Source organism: Acyrthosiphon pisum, chromosome X (genome assembly GCF_005508785.2).
Source record: "Acyrthosiphon pisum isolate AL4f chromosome X, pea_aphid_22Mar2018_4r6ur, whole genome shotgun sequence".
Classification (NCBI taxonomy): Eukaryota; Metazoa; Arthropoda; class Insecta; order Hemiptera; family Aphididae; genus Acyrthosiphon; species Acyrthosiphon pisum.
Genome location: NC_042493.1, coordinates 2,166,816 through 2,176,382, shown reverse-complemented (window position 1 = coordinate 2,176,382; position 9,567 = coordinate 2,166,816).

Sequence of the window (9,567 nt, the reverse complement as noted above, 5' to 3'; positions counted from 1 at the left end):
CATAAACCATCTGAAATGAATGTCAGCATACACCTGAATTATATAGTGTGATAAAAAAAAATTGTATCATTTACTATTTTATTTTTTATTAGTCGCTTACTATGTTTTAAAGCCATTAAGTATATTTGTACATATTGATATATCGTTTAAACCACAAAATTAATTTAAAAATTGTTGTGTTCAAATTGTGTAGTGGACACATGGGCGTAGACACGGGGGGGGGGATATGGGGGATGGATCCCCCCCATGACCTTTTTATATATATGTTAACTTTATACATTATACCGAAAATAGAAAAAACGATAATTCTATGTAATCAATTTTTATAAATCGTTTATTTTTTTTTTTAATTTAATCGATAGATAACGGCATATCAGAGAATCATATACTAGGTAATTGTAGGTACTGGTGGTATAAGCTGATACCACGTTATACTATCTATCTTATATACTATCTAGACAAAAAATTTATACGAACATTTGCAAGTTTTTTGGGGTATACGTCATATCCTCCCCCCCAATGAAAATTCCTGTCTACGCCACTGAGTGGACAGTATATAAGACATCAAACTCAATAATTTATTTTTATAAGATATTGGTGTTTATTATACCTGGTATATTTGTTTAGTATTTATATGTGTGTATACTGCATTGTAAACTTTAAAGTGTGTATATTGATTTTTATTATACTATATTTTTTTGTAATTGATTTTTTTTTGACAATTTTAAACAATAAGTATACATTCTAAAAATATACTAAAATGTTATTATAGAGGGTTATACTGTTATAGTTTATTTAAAACAAAATCATGAATAATTGTAATAACTAGTTTTTCTTATTATTCAAGTTTAGTCTTATTATTATAAGTTATCTAACCGACCTTATAATTATAGTATCTATCCTACGAAAACACTTACCAATATGCACATATTTAGTGTATATTAAAGAGTAATGAGTAATGTTTATACCATATACTTAAAAAAAATAATCATAAATCAATTAACAAACATGAAAGAATTAAAAAATAAAATTACATTTTCAAATACAACCAATATTTTGGTTATTATAACCACTTTAACCGAAAAAATAGGTAACAGTAAGTTAACTAAGGACCAATAACATTTATTAATTGCTATTTGTTAGGTACCTTGGATCAAACGGTATTGAATTTATCAGTTATAGCTCCTGGTTTTAACGATATTTGCAGAGGTAGGTACTAACTATAAGGCCTCCTTCAACCACCAACATTTTGAGGAGCTGTAACTCGCAAACGAATCAACGAAACATAACAATTTTAACGCACAGATTCATAAAAAAAATAGTTTTACTAATTCATGACCTTTTTATTACATGTTGTCATTTGAAGATCAAAAGTTGATAGTCGTTTCACCAACAAATATAAGTTTGAAAAAAAATTAAAATATTAAACAGTTTTCGAAAAGCATAAAACTAAAAGTTTAAAAGAAAAAAAATTCAAAAAATGTTAATACTTTTCAAAATAATTAGTGTACCCACTTAAATGGATCACCCTGTATATAAAAATACGCATCATCATCAAATCAATACATTCTTCCGTCTACGCTCTACTCAGAATCTATTAATAAAATAAATCTAATTTCCAATAGAGGAAATAATTTTAAAATATTTTTTATAAATATATCTTTTCTCCTTACAGCTCTATTATTTTTATCCATTTTTACGAAGTATGAATAGTAATTACGAATACTTTAACTATATACTTCCTTCACTCCACAACCTACTTTTTACATCTTATATGCCTTATGCCCTGTCCTAAATTCTGTATTCTTATTTAAACTTGTAATAATAATCTGTTACATAGTTTATTCTTTCTTTTTATTATTAATTTATGTGCATCATCATTCATCACAAATTACTTTTCGTTTTAAACACAGGCGGAAATTAGCCCCTTCAAAACATACAAACAGAAAAATTAGCCTCTTAAATAATATAAGTGAAATATTAACTGTTAATTCAAATATTAATGAAACACAAATAACAAAAAAAAATTCAGAAAAAATATCTGGTGTGTTAGTACACACCAGTATTTCTGATTCCATTACCAAAGTCCATAGTGTAATAAATGTTAGGTATCACAGCCAGAATCTGGTATTCTGGTTTCACTACAAAATATTATTATAATAATATTCTTATTTTGATCATTAGTATTTGACCCATTATACCTTTTTACACTATATGATACGCATAAGCGTAAATTGACTAAATTTTTTAGGGGACTCAAGTCTCCCTCCCCATAGGCCATATGGCTTATTACCACAGAATATAAAAATTAGTACTAATAACTAGATTTTTAACTGGGGGGACTAAGTCCCCCAAGTCCCCCCCCCCTATTTGCGCCTATGATGATACGTAATGTATGAGATATTATCTATATATTGTACTTGAACTCTCTTAAATTCTACAAATTTAAAAGTATGAATTTAAATTAATTTTTTCAATAATATTTTTCATAGTGTAATGTTGGAAGAAAACCTCGGGTTTCTTTGGATTCCATGATGGATTTATTGTCATCCATTGCTGAGGAACTATTTTATGTAGATGGTAATCTTATCAAATATTCTCATCCATTGTGGCATCAGCTAAGTAACAATCTTGGTGGTAAATTGACTGCTCATTCACTTTACTTAAGCGTCAAACAAGATCGTAATTTGTGCCAAACGAAATTGAGAGACATTGTTGGAAAACCAATAACTCAGCTTGAACCAATTTATTCATGAAAAAAAAAGAGAAGTCTTCAACAGATACCGATGATGAATCAGATGGAATATCTGAAAATAAACAATTTTTTGATTTTGACATTCCATATAGAGATTATGTTAAAATGGCGCCGGTTGATGTGGTATATGGAAAAAAAAAACAAAAAAATGTACAGAGTTTTGAAACAAGGCATATGGAATAATATTATAAATTATCAATTTGTTAAATGTTGCAACATTCCTTGCAACATAATATACAAACGATGTCGAATTGCAAGTGATTCAAGTGTCGTTAAACATTTCTTAAATTTTCAGGCAAGTGTACAGATTGTTTAGCTACAGTCACCGGCTGGGCAAATAAAAAACCAGATGATGGTATGCCTTTAACCATTAATATTATAATGGATAATATGGATATTTTACACCAATACACATCGAAAAGACCTCTCAACGGAGAAAAACGCCATGAGGTAGGCATGCAGTTATTTCAAGAGTGTGCTAGTAACTGGAGACGACAATCAGTTTCCTCGCTAAGTTTTGGTGAAAAATTACCAGCTAATGTGTACAAAAATACAGTTTTATGGAAATGTAAGCAATCAGAGAGAGATAAGACTCTAGGGATAACGGAGAACTGCCCAATCATGTCACTAATAGAATTAAGTCATACTCAATATGCCGGCTACATTCATACAGTGTGCGCCAAGCCTTTTATTGTTCACTACTGGACACCATGCCAGTTAGTAGGTAGTTTATAAGAGCATTAGAAAAACATACGTTCGCCTATCAATCGATGCAACAGGAAGTATTGTGAATAAAATCAAGAGATTTTTGCGGTGGTATGACAGTTCAAACTTATGTTGAATCCTGTTTAGAAATTTTAACATACAAAAAACTGCAAATCTCTAACTTTCTTGTTTTGTGAGAATAGACATTGCACATCTTATTAAAATGGTCTGTCGATGGAAATGTTGGAAAGGTTCAAAGTCTTATCGTTTGAAGGAATTTTTTGTCAGGTATTTATCTTGTTTGATTATTAAATTTATCAGATAGTGATTTTTAGATATAAAGTGAAGCATATTATAATAAATAAATAAATAATATGTATTCATAAGTGTTATTTTTGTTTTATATTATATTTATTAATTATATCTACTCATCCTTTTGTACTCAGGATAAATTTTAAATATGATCACATAAAATCTTTTTAATGTTTACATTAAATATACATTTTAAATACAGGTGCACAGTTCTATTGATTGTTTGTGATAGTTTGGATAGATTTAAAGATATTTTAATCGATATATTAACTGTATGTACAAACGAATACGATGGAAAATTTAAAGATTCTCCAGAAATTAATAAACCTTCCGAGAACGCAAGAATTCGTTTGTTGGAACTAATCAAAGGTAATTACTATGTAAATTATTCAAGTATCAGTTTTAGAATATAATTTTATGAATAACGGTTTAAAAACATATTATTTTTATTTTAATGCAAATTACAAACTACCATTTTCAGACCATTTTTAGACCTTTTCCCATTTATAATTCCACTTATATTGGCTATATTTTGTGACTAAGCCGTTAATTCTTTTTGTATTTAATTGTTTACAATAATAATATTTAAAAAACACTAGCTAAAAGTTATTTATATATAATTTGTGCAATAAGGTATTTAATATGGGATAGAGATACAGGCTTACAATGCCAACTTAAACAACGTTAGAATAATTATGAATAGGATTATTAGATTTATTTTATACCTAGTTCTACAAATACTGATATTTTATATTTGAAATTTAATGTACTCAATTTTGATAAATTGCTTAACAAATTTACGTAAAAAAATATTTTAATTTAAATTTTTTCATAATTATAATTCAAGATTAAAAATAATATCAATACAGTTGTGTAAGCTTACAATAATCATTTTGGTACCAAGATAGTTGCCTGAATCCTGTAATAACGCTCTGCAGAAATTTTTAAAATATAAACATTAATCATTTCTCTAACTTCAATCTATTTAAACTTATATATTATTAAGTAAACTTTAATCATTATATAGACACTGCTAGCATTTAACTGTATTCATCACTGACCAAATTATGTTTATTTTTTTTTTTTAACTTATATTTCTATATTTCTAATTCTGTAAAAGGTAAATCACCTAATTATTTTACATGCTTTTATGCTTTTGCTTATAGGAGGTGAGAAAACTTATAATGTTATATGTTATTGAAAATTATGTTGTGGTTTTTTGCAAATATATTATTATTATTATCTATCTATTGACAATTATTTTTCATTAACTTAATTTATTTATTATTTAATATTTGACTTAGATATAATATGAACAATTCAAAACATACTATTTCATTAACATATTTTATAGCTATTGACTTTTGTTCTTATAAAAATTACTAGATATTTGATTAATAATTTATATTGCTATTAATGTATTAACTTTAAGTGTATTGATATAATATGCAACAACTATTTTTTGTTTTTGTTTTTATTTTAGGTCATTGTTTCTCAAATATTGTAGAGCAACAGATATTGGATTCAAACCAAGACATATTTGATTACAACGATGACATTGAAGAAGAAGCCAATACATCTTGTTTACATATATTTTTAAAAGAAATTGAAATAAAAGTAATATTAATTCATTAACAGTAGGAGATCGTTTAAATGCATACTATGTACCAGAGTTCAAAACAAACTTAATGAGAATTTGTAAAAAGTTTCCAATGTGGACAAACATCATGGTACCATTTTTTATCAACAGCTAGTTCTGCTTCTGTGGAAGGTGAATTTTCTCAGCTAAAAAATTCAATTTTAAAACATGAATCTCGACTTTTATCTGCAGACCGTTTTGTAGTAAAACATTTAAGAAGCTTAGAGAATAGTATGAAAATTGTAAGAAGCGAACAAATATTTCCAACAAAAAAACCTTTTGTTGACGAATATTTAGAAAAAATAACAGCCGACGACCTTAATCCTAATGATAATATGACAAGTAAAATTGAAAATATGGCATCTTCGTCATCTACAACTTCTGTAAGTGATGATGACACGTTTAATGCAGAAGAATGTTGGAGAGGTCTTAAAAATATACGGACAGGACCACTTGTGAACTTGGGAGAAAAAAAGATTCACGTTAAAAGTACACCAAAAAAAAGAAGTAAATATTTAGAGCCCTGTCCAGAACTTGATTGGCTCCTAATTCAAAAGGCAAATACACGCTCATCAAAAAATATACTATTAAGAAATGGAAAAAAAAAATGTATAATAAACAATACATGTGCGTTTGATTCATTGGTGTTTGGAATTTCGGTGGGATATATTGAGTTTCCTTCATATCGTTTATACATTAATTAGTCAGAGAATGAATTAATGATATTTATAAAAGAACTTGTTTTACATAATTCTTCATCAAAAATATATAACGATAGATTAAAACTTTTACGAACCATTTTTGAACCGCAAAACTGTATCAATAATGTGTATTTACTTAATGCTGAGTGTAATGTAAGCCATATTATTAATGGATTGTTGAAGGAAGAACCTAGCTGTGTGCAAAATATTAACTGCAGTAACAACAAATGCCGTAATTTCCAAAGAGTCACGTCTTCTCCAACAATTATACTTAGTCCAAGCGAAGCTTCACAAATTATGGCTGATGGTATATCCGTTTTGGCGAAAATATTGGAAAACTACCATGAAAAAGAAACACAGATATGTATGTTGCAATCAAATTCATCCGCTTGCAATGGGCAAAAAACAATTACAAGAATACTACAACACCATGTCTTCATTGAACTCGATGCCTTATGTTATGATGCAAATTATAAGTTGTCGTGTGAAATAACAGATATTCCTACACAAATCAACATGGATAATAGCCTGTATGTCACTCATTCAGTGAAAAATAGCATTTACTAATTTAATTATTTTTTTCAGATTTGTTTTTGTTGCTGCAGTTACACATAATTCGGGACATTATGTAACATATATCAAAAAGATGAACAATGTTTGGGAAATACATAACGATTTAGAAAAGGATGTGAAACGTGTGAATCGGCAAATAGTAACTCCACATATACTTATGTATATTAGAACATAATAATAATTCATTTGCATATTACACTTTTGCCTTTATAATAATATTTAACTTACTTACTTATTATGTGAATAATATAACACACAAAAAAAAAAATAATTAAATGTAAATATAAATAGTTTCATCAAAGGTATGATGTTCTGAGACGGCTGTATTTCCTTATAAGCCTGAATATTTAAAATATATAGTAGCACATTAGCAATATAGACTAGAGTTAATAATATATAGTGTACACGTTATATTATGCTATAACGATTAAAAAAGATATAATCCATACTAATTGTTATACATCAATAGTAATTAATTATATTATTCACTACCTAGTTAAATCAAGCCAAATTACAAATGTAAAGTACAATTAAATAATAAAATAATAATTGTTGTTTTTTCATTAAACCTAATTTTCCTCAAACTCTTTTTTTTACATTTATACCAACACAAGTTACATTATAATGAACGACATGTTCTTCATGTCAACAATTATATTACAATATAATTCATGTTGTTAACATTATCAGTTTTGGATTTTAGGTCCTGAGCGGAGCGAGGAAGTTATTGGTTTTACATTGGTGTTTATTATTTTTTTTTTTTTTTTTTTATATCCTGTATACATAATTTCTACCAAAAGGAGTGCTTCGATTTCAACTTTTAGTACCTTATCTTTTAGCAAATTGGATCAAGATGGTAATAACGCTTTGTATATCACCCAGGGCTTGAAACCGTTTTCAAAACCGATTTCAGAAACCGGTATAAACCGTTTTAAAACCGAAACCGAAACCGTAATCAAAACCGAAACCGGAAAAAATTGGATACCGCTTTTTAGATTTAAAACACTCAACTCTTTCTGAATAGTTAATTAAATAACTTAATTTATCCTTCCTACTTAATGAATAGTAAAGACTATGTATGTCTTTAATATTGGAGATAGAAAAATTAAGGCTGCACTTAAAAGTGCAATTGACCATACGTATATTTTCAATGTTAAGTTCTTTTGCTTTAATAATTTTCTCATTTGTCGATAATGTTCATTACCACAATTGACCAACTGTTTTGTAATATTTTTCTTTCATGTTAAAGGATGTTTTTGACGCTTTCTCGTTTTTTTATTCAATTTTAACGGTGACTTTTCGGTTTCGGATTCTTCAGTAGATGAGTCAGTATAAACTACAAGCCTGAAAAAAATTTAAATTATACTTTGTATTTAGTTTTTATGTTATAAATGATAAATTATAAATATATTAATTTAAAGCTGAAATTAAAAAATAATTAAATACCATGCTTTTTTATGCAGTTTTCTATCATCATTTTCAGCATTAGTATCTATATCAACTAGATTTAAAATGCCTGAAAAACTACTTTAAAATATATTTTGTTTGTCATTATTAATATTTGAGGAGACATCCAGAATATTCACATTCTCAGCAAAATCTATGTTCATATTTGATTCATCCTCGACTAGAGATACACGGATCCTTAAATTGTATAAAATAAATAATAAAATAGTTTAATCGCTATTGTATTATATATCTATTCTAAATATATATATATAAAAAAAAATATCTACCTCTGTTTTTCAAGTAGTTCTCTATGATCATTTTCAACATTGGCATCTACATCTATTAGATTTAAAATGTCTGAAACACTACTTTAAAATATATTTTGTTTGCCATTATTAAAATTTGAGGAGACATCCAGAATTCTTAGCAAAATCTTTACTTTTTGCTTTAGTTGTTGTGTGGTTTGAATTAAAAAGCCTAACATATGAGATTATAAATATTTTTAATTACACTTAAATTTAACTGTTATAACTCAAATTTAATAAATTGAAGAAGTGTGTTAATATAGAATATTCTATATTAAAATATATTAAAATATTTTTTTTCTTTAATAACACTATTTTTTACCTTCGACAAATATTGTCTTTTTTACATTGTGGTATTTCATTACAATAATTATTATACGTACAGTATTTGTAATTATGAATTCTTCTGTTATTATCAAAATTACTATCAACATACAACATTAAGTGCATTACTATATACTTAAATTATCATTTATTTGTTTGTAAAATTAAATTTTAATCAGTCTATATATAAAAATAATTAATATAATATTTTATTTTTAATCAAATATACTAAATCTATGTCACAATCGGCCCAGGGCCGTCCCAACGATTTGCGGGGCCCGGGGCAGAGTAAAATTGCGGGGCCTAAAATGTCATTATCGCATATGAGAGCTATACTCCCCAAATTTGAAACTCAAATGTGCGCAAATAATCTTAACAAATATAGTACCTTGCACCTACAACAACATGAATAAGTAAATTAACTAATAACGCACCATGTCATATAATCAAACTTAATATAATATAATAAATAAAAGTTATAAAAAAAATATTGACAAAATAAGACAACAAATATAAAATATAGCAATAGGCACAATATAAAAATATATTAAAAATTAACTTTTCTACTCTTTATATCCACGAATTGATCAATAATATCATTATATATTAATTGGTCAGCAATTTCTTTTTCGATAGAGATTATAGCTAAATTGGTGACTTTTTCTTGTGACAACGTGCGTCGGAGATAGTTTTTTTATTAATTTCAGCTTTGAAAAAGATCGTTCTGCTGAAGCAGTAGTTACAGGCATAGTTAACAATATTCTTAATACTATGGACACATTGCAGTAAATGTCACCAACGCTG